Source organism: Cygnus olor, chromosome 22 (genome assembly GCF_009769625.2).
Source record: "Cygnus olor isolate bCygOlo1 chromosome 22, bCygOlo1.pri.v2, whole genome shotgun sequence".
Classification (NCBI taxonomy): Eukaryota; Metazoa; Chordata; class Aves; order Anseriformes; family Anatidae; genus Cygnus; species Cygnus olor.
The window spans coordinates 1,100,455-1,116,624 of NC_049190.1; the positions used below are offsets into that span (position 1 = coordinate 1,100,455).

Genomic DNA, 16,170 nt, shown 5'->3' on the forward strand with positions numbered 1-16,170 from the left:
ACTGACAGATTAAAATTATTTGCACCACTTTCTTGCATATTTCATTAGATTTGCTTTAGCATCTCTGGCACCCGGAGCCAGCAGTGCCCAGGCAGTGTGGACAGGGGCTGCACGCTGGTGCCACACATGTGGGCTGTGCTTGGGAGGAGGAGGAGAGCTCAGCCAAGAGGCACTGAGCAGGCTGCCCTGTCCACAGCACATCACGGACTCAACATGCAGCAGCTGATGCAGCATCTCCTGTGATCGAGGGTGGCTTTGGGAAGGCACCAGCACTCTCCCTGTTTCCCCATCAGTAAACAGAGCCAGTACATCTGTCTCTTTCCAGAAAGGGCAGCGCAGGACAGCGTCAGGTGGGCAATGAAATACTGACACACTTGTTCCTAGCATCCACCATGCTCTGCTGAAGCCTGAGATTCACTGCCAAATCCGAGCAGGCTCAGTGCTACCAGAGGGACCAACAGGTTCCAGGCTCTGCAATGTCAAGCGAGCAACGTTATGCTGTGCTGCGTGATATTTCATCTCTGCTGCAGCTCACCTTCCTCCCTGGCATCAGCTCACCAAGCACAAACCCGTGGAAGGAGCTGCTGCTGGTTTGAACATGTGCAGGAGCATCGCCTGGGGATGCAGAGCCCAAACCCGCACTCAGCTCCACCAGCAGGGAGGCTCCACGGATGTTTCACCCAGTGCTGTTGGGTGCAGGCCAGCAACAGTCCCTCCTCATGGAAATACCCTTTGTGTGATTTGTTACAAGTCATCAGAAGAGAGCAAGTGTGAGAGTAAGGAGACATTATGCGTCTTACTACAACAGCGTGCGACGTCTTCCACTCCAATAAATAAAGGCAGAAATATTCCCCCAGCTCCCTCTCGCATATCTAGCTGATATCACTGGGGATCTTCCATGCAGCAGACAGGAATCTCATCTACTGCCTCGTGCAGTCAAATGGAAGCAGCGGGGTTCCTGCCACTGAGCCTCTGGCTCCTGAGAGGGACACACGTAATGAAAATGGAAACAGATTACAGCCAACCTGATACCCAAATAACAAATAGGGATCCCGGAGAGAAGCTTGTTTTATTGGTGTTGGAGGGGGATTCTGCTGATTTGCCATCAGCTCATCCCCACTGTGCTCCTCAAACATGGAGCCAGGTAGAATTGTGCTCCTCCACAAGAGTGCTTGGCAGCGACGGTAAAGGCAGCAGTGTCAGTACCCAAACACTCCCTGCGTGGGAGGACATCAGTGCTCACACCTCGTCTGCACCGAGGCAGTTCGAGGAATAATTGCAGGAACAAACAGGAGGGGCAGCCACAGGTCCCCAGGGAAGGCACCGCTCCGCTCTCACCAGGCCAAGTGCTGCAGGATGGTGCTGACAGCAGGGATGGGGCAGACCCAGGAGCACCCAAATTCCTGGAAAAACTAATTTCCAGGGAAACCCAGAGCGAAGGAAAGGAATAGCAGGGGTTGCAGAAGAGACAGTGGCACTGAAATCCTGCACGTCACCCCCTCCCTGAGAAGCACCAGCCCTGACGTGACCAGACAGGGTTTGAAGGCTTGCCCTCGTCTGGCATGGTGTCCAGAGAGCAAATGTGTGAGTAGAGCCTCGCACCGTGCCAGAGCTGTGCCTCTGTGGAGATGCCCCCAGCCACATCAGCTGCCACCTCCCACCTTCCTTATTTAATTAACTCCCTCCTGATGTAGGTAATGGAGCTCTGGAGCTCTTAAACAAAGATTTAATCAGCCCAGGCTCTGCACTCACAGCAACTAACTCCCTTTGTTAGATTGGTGTGAAATCCAGGGCATGTTTAGCCCATGACAATGTCCTCACTGTTAATAGCTTCTAGCATCGTGCGTGTCCCTGGATAGTCCAGCACTGAGTCCTTTGGACTCTCTTCTCTGTGCATCAAAGAGTCACCTGGGTCATTGATTTTTAGCATCATGCAAATCGAGCCAGCAGGGAGCTGGCAACTCCAGTGCATTATTATTTAGGATGGATAAACTCTTATTCCTGGTTCTCAGCATCTTGCCGAGACCAAGGGAGGGTTTCTGATTTATCGTGATTGTTTTTAATCCTGCGGAGGAGCCACAACAGAAAAGCAGAGGGGAGGGGAAGCGGGCAAAATTGTTTCCATCACCAAAGACCTCACAGAATAAGGTGCTGCCCAGGAGGAGGGTCCCCACCACATTTCCTGCTCCTCTACAAAAGGCAACATTTTTGACCTCCATCAGCTTTGTGGGGATCAGAGATGGGCACCAAGGGAATGCCCAACAGATTGCCCCACAGCACGTAGCCTTGCACCAAGATGTCCCTCGGTAAGTCACGGCCAGCCCCACGCAGCCCAGGCAGAGGCTGGCACACGCACAGCTCACCGCAGCCACTCCCAGGCTGCACAAAGTGCACCCCGAGTCCCTGCCAGGTTAGCAAATGATCTCCTTCAGCAGCAGACGATGAACAAGACAGTGATCTATCGGCAGAAAGTAGACATCCAAAAGGCCTTCCAGACCTCTCCCCCACCCCCAGCTCTCTCTGCCCCCACCAGCAGCTCCTTCCCGACCCGAAGCGAATTGCAGATAGATTGGCTCCCGGTAAATGGCAATAACTTCACAGAATGCCATCTTAATAAGTGCATCTCCCAGCCAGGGGTGAGAAGCAGCAGCTGAAGCGCCGGCGTGGATGTCAAGTTACAAATGAGACATCCAACTGCTTCATTTATTAGAGGGAATCAATTCGACTTTTCATATTCACCAGGAGTTTCAGGCAGGAAGGACCCCATCAACAGCCTGCACTCAGCCCATTGCGTTTTAGCACAATGCAACACATGGGGGGGCGAAAGGAATGAAAAATCTCTCACCGCACAGCATCACTGGAAAACACAAGTGCTATTTTCCAGAGTCAGGAAGGGAAAGCTTGAGGAGAGCACGCTGGATGCACTGCCCCATCCTCCCAGCGCTGCTGGCTGCAGCTCCAGCAGATGCTGGGGAATCACAGCAGGAGCACAGGCTGTGTTCATGGAGCACGATTAAGCTACATATCTGGGAACAGCAAATGTCATTTTTGTCACTGAAAAAAAAAAAAAGGAAAAAAAATCACAGAACCATCCCAGACTCCTTCTCCAGCAAGAACAGCTGGCAGGCTAACAAATGGGAGCACAACAACACAGGACCCAAATGCTAACAGGGAGCCCCAGTGCTGCTGCCAGCCGGTCCTGAGCCCAGGACCAAACCTCTGTTCCCTACAATCAAAGCCTGCTCATGTGCATCCTGGTTTTACAGCGTGCTGGCCTCATTAGGCTAAATGGGGTGAGGTAGAAGTGTTGGTTCTCTTTGCACTGGGGAGCTTCAATGCTGCCCTTTAGACTAAGTTAACAGGTTGTGTGTGTGCATGCAGTTTAATCCTCCAAGAGCTGTAATTGCGACTGTACAAAAATATTACAGGCCACTAGAAGCAATTTAATGATAATAATTTTTTTTTTTAAATAGAAAATGAAGCAGCTGTCATCCTTGATTTTCAGGCTTCTTTATCATGCAAAAACCTCCTGTTCGTTTCCCCACAGACAATTAACGTATCTGCAATCACAACAAGAAGTCTGCACCAAGTATAAGGCCATGGGCAAACCTCTTCCAAGGCAAGCAGAGAACACTTGCTCAGCTAAGTGCGCTGGTGGTCTTCAAGGCAGCCCCGTTTCCCACATCTCCAATCAGTGTGGAGAGGAAGGACATAGTCGGGACCTGGGGGAACACCAAGCAGAGGTTCACAACCAGATTTCTCATCTGTCCAGCTCCTGACTCCACACACCCGCACCTCTCACGTAAATGGGACTGTGCCCAGCTGCCCCATCACCTCTGCCTTCCCCACAGCTCCCCAAAGGGAACCCTCACCTTAAACCATACCTAAAACACACGTAATCACAGGCATGTCTGTTAATTAACAAATAAATCAAGTTCATCATGCCGATTAAGAAAAGTATCAAGTGCTGCGCTCATGGCAGGACACCTCTGTCCCACCCCGCTGACTGATGGTGTTTGCCACCAGATGTATGCAGGGGAGCTGCATCAGGAGCAATCTCCCCTCGGTGCGATATTTGTAGCCCGATTCAGAGCACCCCAGAGCTGCTCAAGAGAGACACCTGTAGGCAAAATACAGAGAGACCCTGGAAACCAGCCCAACAGCCCTGGAAAAAGGGAACGTTTCACTGCCACCGTGATCTCTCCATGAGCAGGGGCAGGGATGCAGCAGGGGATGCCCCCTGAGCTGGCGGGCAGGCAGGGCACAGAGGCTCCCAGTGTCACAATGAGGCAAGGAGCACGGCCCCGCAGCTCGGCACCACCGCCGAGGCAGCAGGAAAGGTCACACCACTGGAGATCACCTCCACGTCTCACCTGCCACACTGCCCATTACAAGGCTGTCACATCCTCTCCAAGACACTTGTAATGAGAAAGGGGAAGGGAGAGGGGAAGGAAAAACACAGAGCTAAATTAATTCTGATGACAAAGATAATAACAAGATCAGGAAATGGTACAAAATGAATCCATTATAATTACAGTGTCAGCACTGTCAGCCCCAAGGTCTTCCTCCGGGCTGCTGGAGACGAGCAGAGCAGCGCTCACAGCAGTGCCGGGGCACTGGGCACAGGCAGATCAGCTCCACAGAGCAAGTTGCCATCTAGACAAATGCTCTCAGCTGGTACAAGACCTCTCCTCCGCCACGCGGGGACATGCTGATTCTCACAAAGAGGGCTTTAAAGCACCCAGCAAACTCATATCCCACCTGCTTTGCTATTGCATTTATACTCCAGCTGTTACCCTCAGCCTCCATGCACGGTGCTCACAGCCCCCTGCTCCCCTTCCCAACCTCAGACCCCGCTCCTCAAACCTTCCTCCAACAGCTGCCAAGGCTCACGCTGTTCCCAAACCCTGCTGAGCCCAGGGTATGGCCTGGCTCAAACAAACAGTGCAGGATTTGGGATCATCGTTGGGTTTTCCAACATCAGGCTGCTGCCCTTCTGGCCCAAGCACCAACTCCCCGTGCTCCGCAGAGCCAGGTGCCATGCCCTCCTTGCTGGTGCTACTTTCCAAATGACTAACTGATAGCATTTGGCAATCTTTCAACTCTTTTCAATCTCTTCAAACACCAACTAATTAATCTTCACAACCAGAGCTTGGCTGACTCTTTGTCACAAATGATTTACCCAATTAATTTGGCCCTTTTCTTTGCTCAGCTAACTGCAATCAGATAGATTTTAGCAAATAGCTTTGTTATTCACAATTGTTCAATGAACCTGCTACGTGAACTTATTTCGGTCTCTGGGCAGCTCAGATGTATTTGCTTCATTTGTGTCATTCCTCGTTATGCCTTAACAATGGTCACAGGATTGGGTCCTCCAGAGCAGGAGCTGCACCTCGGCTTGCTGGTTGAGCAGGCGAGGCACAGCAGCCTCCGAGTGTGCAGGCAGCTGGAAACCCTTCATGGGAACACACGTGAGCCAAGGGTTCGCACAAGCAGGAGCAAAACAAAAAATCCCAGAGCACAGAACCCAGTGGTTACTGCAGCCACATAGAAGTGTTGTTTGCTTCCTTATGCACTACCTGCAAATGCCAGTGTCCTGGTGGAGGAGGGAAGTCATCACCTGGGCAAAGCAGCACAGCCATGTGAGGAGCAAACCTCAGCTTCGTGGCCTCCAGTTTTGGCTGCAGCAGCCTGAGCAAGCAGGAACGAGATTTCTGCCAGCACTGCGCTCCCTGTCCCATGTCCCACTGACCCTTTGGGCACTTCTGCCGGGACCATCCACATTCTGCTTTCCACTGCAAAACCTAAAACCACAGATCCCTGCACAGACAAGGCTGGTGCTCAGCAGCTTGGTGCTGCCCGAGCCAGCTGGGGCTGGGTGACAGCGATCCCCTGGGACAGGAGCACAGCCCCACCACGCTCTCACCCCCAGCAGCCCCCGACACCGGAGCACAGAGCAGCACATGGGAGCAGCACAGGTACTTGCAAGCTGCTCACCAGCTCTTGGCAGCACGTTCCTGCCTCGGGGTCCCCTCCGGGGCACAGAGGAGAGCAGCAGGGTCTCGGGGCCCTGTCCCCTCGTGCCATGCAGGCACTTGTCAGAGCTAGGCAATGGCGACACTGTTATTATACATGGCCTCACAGCCCATTCAAGGCACTGGAAGATGAATTATGTTTCATTTATATCAAAGAAGCAATCTCAGAGCCCATTTGTGATCAAATTTGCTGTCAGAGAAACTTTGCTTTATCTCATTACATCTGATATCTCTTGGCTTCTTGTCCTTGAGACTATTAAAGTTTAATGTCAAATTCAAGATGAAATGGAATCTTTGCTGTATCATCTCATCAGGACCTGGTGCGCCCCGTCCATCCTCACATTCCTGACAAGTCATTACAGCGGGGCAGCTGGGGGGGAAGCCTTCCTCCCCTGCCAGCACTGCCCTGCCCAGCAGCATCACACCTCAGAGGCGGTCAGCATCAAGGGAGCAGCGCCCAGATGGGCTCTGCCAGCCCCCCGTGGGGCAGAGCCACCCCCAGCATCCCTGAGCACCTTCACCCATGCAATGCCTTCTCCAGAGCATGGGGCTCAGGGCAGGAAGGGGAATTGTCAAGCACAAGTGGTTTTTTCTTCTGCTGGAAGCCAGCACACTGCTGTGCCCAGTGCCAGGGACGTGGCACGCTGGGGACATCTGAGCTACGTGCACAGGTAAGCCTGGTCCTGAAAACCATCAGCGAGCAGCTTGCACTTTGGTGCTTTAGGGACCGAGCTGGGCCACAGCACAGGGAGGAATTTGAAATTCAGAGCAAGGCTGGGAAGCAGACCCCTTTGAGGTGATACACCCTTTCTGGATCATTTAGTCTTTGCACAATGTTTCCTGCAAAGACTAAGCATCTTTGATGATAGGCTTTAGTGGGCTCCCAGGAGGCTTTCCTGGAGCTAACTTGTGCAACCTCCTAAATATGTTGTGCAGAAGGGTCTGCTGGGTCTAGATTAAAGCGAGCCCTCTTTGACTGATCCATGAAAGCTTTCTAAGATGAACACGCAGTCATTTTCAGCTCTCCAGGAAAATAACTCACATATGCTGCTGCTCCCACCTCCCCAAAGACAGACATTTTCTTCTACCACCACCAAGGGGGGAAAAAATACCAGACCACAACATTTGCAAACACAGCACTCACCCTGCCTGCAGAGGCCAAGTAGCGAAGGAGAAGCGAGCAGATAGCAGCAATTCCTCTTCTCCCCCAGGCACAGGGGGGCAGGCACACCGGCACAGGGCAGAGTGCAGCCGGGGGGGAACACTCAAAAGAGCCTGTGCTTCCCTGGGAAAGCCATTTCTGAGGAGTTACCATCCATCACAGAAGAAAAAAGGAGAGAAAATGAACAGAAACTTTCCAACCATCGCTAGCACAAGCCCTCTAATCTCAAAGCCCGGTGCAAAAAGGGGGAGAGGAGCACAAAGACGTAATGGGGTGAGTTCTCTAAATACCCTCTCGTTTTCAGGTGCCCAACCTTAGACTCTCTGGCTGGGATTTTCAAAGCAGCCGAGGGACGCAGAGGCACAATTCCTGCCTTATTGCAAAAGTCTCAAGGAGTTCAGTCTTTCCAGATTAACAAAGAGAAGGTGATGAGGTGACTTGATCAAAGCCTTTAAATACCTACACAGAGAACAAAAAAACTGATAGTAGAGGGCTCTTCAGTCTAACAACAAAGGTGTAAAAAACTCAGTTGCTGGAAGTGAAAGCCAGACAAATGCAGACCAGACATCAGGTGCACAGTTTTACAGCAAGGGTAATTAAGCAGAGGAATTTTGTAAAAGGGTTCTCAGCACCTGGAAACTGCAACCCCAACGGGGTGTTTTGGTCAGAAATCTCCCCTGCTAAACAAAAAGCCGCTTGGGAACTTCCCCATTCCTAGTAACACAGGATGCACAACTACAGCAGCCACTCCCCAGCTTTGTGATTTACTGGAAAAGCGACTCCTTTTAAATTAAGGGAAGCTGGCTATCTAAGTCCCACATGTATATAAATCTGGAAACCTCTGTCCACAGAGCTTCAAACTATGATGGAGGCCTTGGTAAAAGCCGAGCTCTCTGGTGCAGACCGAGGGGACGCGTGGCTGGGGAAGTGACCCCGGTTCTCAGGGTAATGAATTAGCCCAGGCAGCTGCCACGTGCCCCTTGGTTCCTCAGCCCTTGTGCAGAAGATCCTGCAGAGAGCAGTTTGTGTGATCTGCTGTCCTGGTGTGAAATCACTCTCTGCATATTCTCCCCTGGTCAACTTCAGGCACTGTCTGCCTAAGAGAGGTACAAGAGGGGAAGCCACTGCCGCCCTGCTTCAGCTTGCATCTTGCCAGAGCAGCATTTATCCAGAGCACCGCACGATTGTTGCGTTTGTCAATGTGTATTTAACCACAGAAACGGTAAGTGAACATACACCAAACGTAGCTGCACTCCTAAGCGAGGCTTTACCATTTAAACAGCAGCTTGCAAGCAGAGCAAGCATAGCCTATTTGCATCAGTAATTTAACACGGAGACTATAAGCGATCCAATCGATGGGAGGTAATTCCCCGAGGGAACTGCCATAGACACTTATGTACTACCCCAGCGCCATATTTTCAGAGCCTGATCCTGTGAGATGTAACCCAGCAAGCTTCAGCCCTGCTGCCCTGCCCAGAGCCCATCCCGGTGCCCCCCACCAGCAGCGCAGCAGGCTGAGCCCAGCTGCCCCGGGATTACGTGCAGGAACAGCACCCAGGGCCAACGCTGCCAGGGATAAACACCAACGCCTTTCTTCAATGCATCAAGCAGCTTTTCCAGCCTCGGCTAAACCTCCGGCATCAATAGCTGCTAAACACATCATCATCCACACTTAAAAGAATAAACAGCAGCCTTCATTAGGGGACCCAGGCAGGGGCCAGGGCTTTTCTTTTTTGCTTTTCTGTTTTTAATGGGTTAGTTATGGCACTTTCAAAATGAATGAACTCCCAGCCCAAAACCCACAGTTCAATTGTCAGTTATTGCTGGCAGTTTATCAGCATTAGCTGATTAGACTCAGAATGATGGATTCCCCTGCCTAAGACTGGTGCAAGGCAGAGGAAAAACCTCCTTTCCCTTGGTTTTCTCTGTCACCCAGCAGTAATTGCTGTCTCTAATTCTCCCCAACTGCTTCCCCACCAGCCCCGCCACAGCAACCTCTAACAGCAGCAGCTTTTGTTTTCATCCTCCTGCAATCACAGAGAAATAATAATAATAAAATAAAATTCAAATGAGAAGGAAGCTCAGCCCCAGCAGAATTTAATTGATGATCATTACACTTTGGAATCTAAACTCTTTTAATTTCATTGTGTTTCACAGAGATGAATTATGAAATTACAGCTGGCCAATTATAGATCATGCCTTTTGCTTTGTGTGCCTTTCAATTCCTTTCTCCCTTCCAAACGTCTGACTCTTTCCTTTGAGTCAAGCATTGATATCAAAGGGGAAACGCTGTCCTTTATTATCCATGGAGCATCTTCCACCCATTGGAAGAAACAGAGGAGAAAAGCAGTGCTGGGGGGTTTAACCTGTTTGTTCCCATCGATAATTGGGGATTGATTGTGGTTCCCTACAGCACAGGCTGGGGTTCACCCTGCTCCCCAGCACCACCCCAGGCAAGGAGCAGTGCAGGAATGCCTATGGCTGGGGACAAATTGGGGATGCTGCCCTGGGCTCTGCACCCAGAGGTTGTTTCAGAGCTGGACCAGCAGGTGCCTGGCTGCAGTCCCACAGGACACCTTGCTAAAAGCCCTCACAGAATCGAGGACACCATCCAAGTACAGCAACATGGAGCTGCTGCTCCGTGCAGCCGGTAAGGGAGAGCCTGTCCTTAGGGCAGCGAGCACAGCCTGCACCACCCGCACAGACAGCGGGGCCTCTGCCCTCCTGGGGAGCTGGGGACACTCACTGGGGTCTGGGTGTCCCTGCTCAGCTTACCCATCGTGGCTCTGCAGAAGTCACAGCTGGCTGGCACCGAACAGGCTTGAAACCCATTTGGCACAGCATAACAGACATAAAAAGCATCACACCTGTAATCTCATTAAAGGAAGCTTTAAGGGAGCCTGTCCCTCAGGGCTCTAATAACAGTTTCACGCATTAAATTTCTTCTTGTTTTGTTTCATTTGCTGGGACAATTTTCACTATAAGTGGAGCTGTGCCTGCAAGGAAGGGGAGAGATTTAAAGACTCACATATTGCTAGGCACAGCCTCACAAGCCTCTCCCAAACCCCATCCCTGTCCCACCTGCTTCACTCCTTGCCCCTACACTGCTCCCAGCACAAACAGAGCAGCAGCAGGGTGCAGAGCAAGTCCCAGCACCACGCCATCTGTTACCACTGCTCAGAAAGCCCAGTGCCACTCAGCACCCAATTTAAAAAATAAATAGTGGTGGACAACTGCTCCGCCACCTGAGCGGTCCAGCAGTCACTGCACCACTGCAACTGAGCACCAAGGTACCTCCTTTACCTCCATGTGGATTTTATTACAGACCTGGCTTGCTCCTTCATTTTTTTTTCCTAGGGCTGAATGGGAAAATAAAGCCTTTTGCAAAATGTCACTTGAAGAAAAATACATGCCACCACCACAGACTTGCAAAATAAATAAGTAAAAAGTGATAAATTTTGGCTGTCTTAAAAAGACAGGCCAGTATTGCTTATCAACCACGATTTGACCAGATAGCTGCTTCAAAAAACAGACACTGGTCTGCGTGTAATAAATGAAAGCAATAAAGCCAAAGTGCCTCCTCAGAGCTATAATTAAGAACTGCAGTGCCTCGGAGCAAGCGGAGCCAGCAGGAGCCGCTCCCCAGGCAGAGGGGCTGCAGAGGGGAAGCCTCCTGGGCACCCCAGGGGTCCGCAGGTGCCTTTGGGGCCCTGCCCCACCTCACCACACACGAACCGACCCTCGAAGCCATTTCGGCCTGTGCAGGCTGCTGGTGCTGCCGCTCAGCAAGCAGCAGGAGCAAGCCCAAGGCTGCGCGCCTCCCCGATCAACATCCCCAGAGCTGCTTTTTCTTAAAGAGGTGTCTATTTAACACCATTTCCATCACAAGCGGCTGCTTTGCATTTCTTCTGGCTTTATTAAAACTGATTTTCTATTTGCACTATACAAGCTGATCTGATTACATTTCCATTTTTTCCCCTGAAGAGAAGGGGCTCGCTCTCCAAAGACAAAATGGATATCAGGGCTGGCTCCCCCCTCCTGCTGGAGGGCTCTTCTGCGAGGGACCGGGGACAAGGGCCGACGCGCAGAGTTTGAGCTGCAAGATCAGCTCTGCAACATCCCACATCTGTTTCCATGGGGACAAGCAGACTGCGATTCAGCAGGCCTGATCCTGCTTTTGCTTGTATAAATATCAGTCAGAAGCCATCTCACCAGAGACAGAGGATTTGCCTTGCAGAGCAACAGAAACCAGCGAGCCTGGGAAATAAATGCCTGCAGCCAGCAGCCTGCTGGGGGCCCCGCAAGACACTGCCCAGCGTTTTCCCTCTTCCTCCTCAGGGCCAGAAGCCTGGGCTGGTTAGTGCTGCTCTGTGAGCTGCATGCCCACCCACCGGTCAGGCTGTCAGGAATGGCAGCAGGCACTCGGGTCTGGCATCAGAGGGCAAAAGTGTCCCTAAAATAGGTGTTAATAGATAGGTCAGCATCTTGCCACGCAGCACAGCTCCCTGAGGTTTGGAAAGGCTGTCAAGCAGCACTATAAGCACGAAGAGAGGGGCAAATGCATGGGTCCTTCCAGGCTATTAGCAAGAGGACAAGTCAGGCTCAGCCAGGCTACCCACACACAAGACCTCGTCCCTGTGATCTCCAAACCACCCATACGGGGATTCTTCCATTAAGCATCAACAAGAAGTTTTCATTTTGGTTAAAGACTTCTTAAAATTAGGAAACATCCATTAGTGTCCCTGCATTCTACAAGGCTTCATAATTTGTCCCCATCTTCCTCTACCACTCTATCACCAACCTTGTGGGAAACCATCACTGGGAAGACACTTTGAAGTACCAACTTTATTAAGATTGATTCCGCCTGCCTCTGGTTTTGACAAGTCCAAAGCAAGCACATGGGGCCATGGGGAGATTTGGTAATAATTACCATCCTTAATTACTACTAAAACATCAATTGCTCTTGTTCAATTAGTATCACAGATTCAGGCATGGCAAATTTTGTAGCACAAAATAAGCTGAAAATTGATTTCTGAACACTTAATGCAGATCTGAAATTGCTAACCTGATAAGGGGGCAATAGCAGAACAAGCGCACCGTCAGTGAGGAATTTCATGCTGATGTAATTGCTTTGGTGGAAGATTAATAACTTGTATACTTACATCTTGTACATCAAGTAGGAGTTACTCATTAGGGGGAGCGCAAAGAAGGGGAGAACATGTTAACAAGGACAGAGGCAATTAGACATGAAGCCACAGCAGAAACACTCGCAGCCCATTGACTAGCAAGCAGGGCAGTGGTTTGGAGGAGGCACAGCAGGGGCTGCTGCCCAGCAGCCCAGCACCAGCATCCCCTCACAGCAGCAGCACGATGCCACCCACAGCAGAAGCACAAATTACGGGTCTCCCACCCAGTTCCCAGCCCCACTGAAGTAAGAACAGGGTGAGCAGAGACACCCCAACCACACCACTTATTTTCACCAAAACCAAGCAAATATTACAGCAGAACCGAGCAAACATCTACAGCAGAACATTTAAAAACTTCACCCAAATACCAGCTTCGACAAGCAGCCAATATTTTCATCCCAACTGCAGCAAGGAAGCACCTCCCCATACCCCATCAGCACTCCGATCCTGTGGCTCATTTGCAGTCCCCAGGGAAGAGGAGAAGGGGAAGGGGTGCACAGGCGAGGGGCCAGGTCTCTCATCCTGCCACCCCCAAGCCACCGAGCACCTTGAGGGAGGCAGCTAATTGCCGCAGCAATGGGCAGGAGCATTTGCATAATGAAGCACAGAAGGGATGTTTAGCTCATGTATTTTTTAGAAGGTTTATCTTTAATTTTATTTAGCTTAAGAAGGGCATGTCACTCAAACTCTGCTGGTCATTTATAAAAACATTTCAATTGTGTCTGTGCGAAGATGTCTTTAAGGCCTAAGTGGCTCTCGCACCAGCACCGAATACTAATAGGAACAGCATCAACACGCAGGCGAGGGAGCCCACTATTAAACTGCCGGCTGGGAAGTTTTCTCCCTGCTATTCTCACGCGTGATTTTGTGCAGAAAAATCTCTACCTTTCTACATTGCGAGTAGCAGTTTTCTTTTTTTAGCCTTCTAAGAAACATTTTTGTTAGTGAAATATCAAGATTAAAGTATCGACTGCCTGTAGAAGTCCACGGGCAGCCGGTTTCTGAAGAAAGCTCTAAATGAAGGCTGCTTGCAGACTCTTTATGTAATTTAAAGATAGACTGCCTTTGTTTTTGTACAATGAGCAAGTGAATTAAATTAGCTTAACCCTCTGCTAGCCTGTCCTCAGCATGCCAAAAGCCCTGTCCTACAGCTGGGGAAGGAGCTGCCCTTCAAGGACCACCTTGTCCCCAGGGCCACCAGGGCTTGGGGACACCAAGCCAAGCACCCTCACCTGGGCCCACGAGCGGGCACCAGGCACAGCATCTCTGCCCCCTCATCCTTCCTTCAGCAACAAACCCCTGCAACAGCCCATTTTGGTGTGAGGACCAGGGGGATTGGCCAACATCTTCCCAAAGGCTGCCTGTGACTCAGCACCCAGCATCCCACCCAACACCCCAAAGACAAGGCTTCCTCCAAACCTTTGTGACAAATGAAGGGCAAACGACTGAAAAGACACAAAGAGGGTGCAGTTGCCTATTTGCGTGTCATGTTTTATCCTCTTTTTCATCTGCTCTTCCTTCCATCTTCCCTCCCACACTGCTTCACCTCCCACACCTACCAGGAACTTAAAAGGAGAAACTTAGCTAAAATGTTGAAAGCCAGAAATTCAATGCGTGCCTTTATCTGTGTCACAGGTGGCTACAGAGACCTTTTGTACATTGTCTTTGGTCCCACACAACACAACCCTTCTTTTTCCTTCCAACACTCCCTGGAAACCTCTCGCAGAGCCTATCTGCCTGTTTTGCTGTGGGTTGATAAGGTTTCTCAGCACCCTGTTACTCATCCTCATCCCAGCCACCAGCCAGGGCGCGGGGTCTGATGCGTGCCACAGAAGGGCTGCAGAAGGCTCCCGAGGAACGGCTCTACCAGGGGACAACAGCACATCCTTCCAGACAGCAGAGACCCCAGCGCAGCTGCCCACAGCTCAAACCACCAAGGCAGGCAGCAGCTGGCACCTGAAGCCATTCAGATGCGAGGACACAGCACAGAGTGCTTCACAACTTGGGACTCAGAGACCCTCTGCAGCACAGAGAAAGGCAGCCCTCACACACAGTGCCCCACAATCAGACCTCTACTTCTCCCTTCCAAAGCCCACAAATTGTACAAAAGCCCCACATTTTGGGGAGGGACTTGCCTGGGCTTTCCAAGGCTGGAGAGCAGCTCCTCCTCGTCCCAGCAGCACGAGAAGGCCCCACCTGACCCAAGTCCTGCAGCCTTAGGGCTGGTGGGGGAAGCCTACCTCTATTACAAGGCTCTCAATCTGCCCAATTATCCCTGCGGCTCCTGCTGAAGCCCTTGGTTATTAATGAGCAGAACTCAGCTCAGGTGGGCAGCAGAGCTCGAGCTCACCTGAGAGCTTCTCGCCGCTGCTCGGCTCACGATGAGCTGATTAAACTGGCACGCGGACTGCAATGAAGTTGGAGAGAGGGCTCCAAACTAATTAGCACATGCACAGCCACTCATTGCTACCATTACTATGACATTATTAATTTCCCCACCTCTCATCTGCAGCTTTTCAGTCGCTTCATTTCAATCTGCTTTAGCATCGGGAGATGGGAATTAAACCCAAGCTAAACCTCTTCCCGTGCTCCATCGTGCCCAGCTGCCCTGTCCCTGTGCCCTGCTGGCTCTGCCCTTCTCCATCCTGGGCCGGGTCAGAGCTGACAGCCATTTCACCCCTAAAAGTCAGGGTTTTGCTAACAGCATCAGCATCAGGCACTCCCATCCTCTGCACAAGAGCCAGCGAACGCAGGAGCATGCGGAGGGCAGCAGCCACGCAGGGGAAGAGGATATCGTGGCTGAGACGTATTTGTTGGGAGTCATTAGCTACTCCCTGTGATCAGTCTATTACCATAAACTTAAGCTTCCATATTCTTTCATTTTAAATGAATTTTCATATCGGATTTCCAAATGAGCTCTGCCTCCAGTCAGCTCCCATTTATCTAATAATGCTATGCAAATATTTTGTTATATTTCAATGAAATATGTCGAAAACTATTACCCAGTGCGTTATCTTAGCATCAGCACGAGGGCTCCGGTCCCTGCTGCTGGCAGGCTGTCACTCATCGTGTCCCAAGTGACAGGAGGACACTAACTGCCCCGTGGCTGGAAGGTGACCCGAGGCAGGCACCAGCCCTGCCAGCGGTGGCAGCGATTTCTCAGAGGGGCCAACACTCCCTGCCTAAAATGCCTCTAAGCACGTGCTGAGCCACAATCCTGGAGTGAGAGGAGGGCAGGACGTGGTCGCCCACCCCAAGCGTGCCCCAGCCCCACGGCAGGAGCCCTCCACACACCCTGACCCGTGGCCACGCGGGTGCCTGTTGCACGAGGATGGGTTTGTTGTGCAGAAAGGAATAGCAAAACGTCCCCTGGGGGGTGCAGACACTCGGGGGGAAGATGTGTTGCCAGCCCCTCTGGCTTTGGCAGGGATGCTTTCAGCCACATGTCCACTCACAGAAGCTGTCCTGTTTGTGCTGACAGCAGAGGGAAATTTGGGAGTTTAGAGAAAAGGCAGACACCAGCCCGCTCTCATGGCCTTCACACAGCCCCTCCTCACACGGGTGCTGTGAGCCAGGACAGCTTCGTGGCTGCAGATCTATTTATTTACTATATACCCTGTGTCCACTTATAAGATCCACCCTCTCTTTTCCCTGGCTACCAAAAGCTCCCAAACCCCATCGCTGCAGCAGCGTTGTTGATCCCTGGATTAGCACACGGCAGAGCTGCAGCCCCATGGCCTCGTTAGAAGAAGGGAGAAACATCCCTGGGCAGGGAGGAGGCGGCACG

General features: G+C 51.4%; 1 long non-coding RNA gene across 1 annotated transcript; it reads right to left on the reverse strand.

Moving 5' to 3' along the window:
• Nucleotides 1-445: 445 nt before the first annotated feature.
• Nucleotides 446-14,593, reverse strand: LOC121058519. Its single transcript, XR_005814222.1, has 3 exons — nucleotides 14,500-14,593; nucleotides 13,803-13,828; nucleotides 446-979 (listed from the first exon to the last, which is right to left on the reverse strand). It is a non-coding gene; the product is annotated as an uncharacterized LOC121058519 (long non-coding RNA).
• Nucleotides 14,594-16,170: the final 1,577 nt, after the last annotated feature.